Here is an 827-nt window from a genome sequence, read left to right on the forward strand (position 1 = left end):
TTGCCACAACCCATCCCAACCCATCCAGAAGACCCATATACAATGGAATTACAAAAGCTAGAGCCTTCTCATGTATGGGAGTTTCAAAGTGTTGGGGCGATTTGGAACATCTGGATCTTTGGCTGGTTTGGATTGAGCCCTTACCCCATCTTGATTCTCAATTCCAGCATAGTGAAAAACCTGTCATGCTCTCTGGGTACTTATTTAATCTAAAATCATTTGCTTCCTTTTCTTTCTTTTTTTTTTTTTTTTTTTTTGAATGAAAGAGAAAATGTTTTCTTATTGAATACCAGCATACCAAGAGCTTCTCCAATGCTCCTTGAGGGTTTCCACAGATACTGAAGAGTATAATAGATCTCCAAGACAGAATCTCAAAAAAGCAGAACTTGCGCAGGGGCCATGCTAATCTTCTCTGTATCATTCCAATTTTAGTATATGTGCTGCCGAACCAGAGACATCGAGGATGCAATCACACAGGAGGAGCTTTATTTTCTGGCTGGCCAGGGTCCGAGCCCCAGAGCGCCAATGCGGTGGTCACTCCCGTGGGCAAGGACCTCGACTTCTGTAACGGCATGCCTTTTTACCCCCATGACGCATAAGTGGTGCACGGGCGATCACGGGTGGATCGTGCGTTTGCCTTTGGGATGATTGATTGCCCGCTGTTGTCCTTCTAATATGATTGGTTGCCCTCTATTGCCTGATGGGCCAGTTGCCCGTGCTTCGGTGACCTCATCCCATAATTCCCCATGCAGTGGTGTGGCAGGCAAGCAATGACCAGAGGCAGGAGGTTGCGGTTTGCTCATTGCCCCACCCAAGTAAATTCCCGA

At 46.7% G+C, this 827-nt stretch overlaps 1 non-coding gene across 1 annotated transcript; it reads right to left on the reverse strand.

The window, feature by feature from the left end:
* Positions 1–350: 350 nt before the first annotated feature.
* Positions 351–456, reverse strand: LOC142875297 (U6 spliceosomal RNA). The gene has a single exon (XR_012922692.1). It is a non-coding gene; the product is annotated as a U6 spliceosomal RNA (small nuclear RNA).
* Between the last annotated feature and the right edge of the window lie 371 nt (positions 457–827).

Source organism: Microcebus murinus, chromosome 13, assembly GCF_040939455.1.
Source record: "Microcebus murinus isolate Inina chromosome 13, M.murinus_Inina_mat1.0, whole genome shotgun sequence".
Lineage (NCBI taxonomy): Eukaryota > Metazoa > Chordata > Mammalia > Primates > Cheirogaleidae > Microcebus > Microcebus murinus.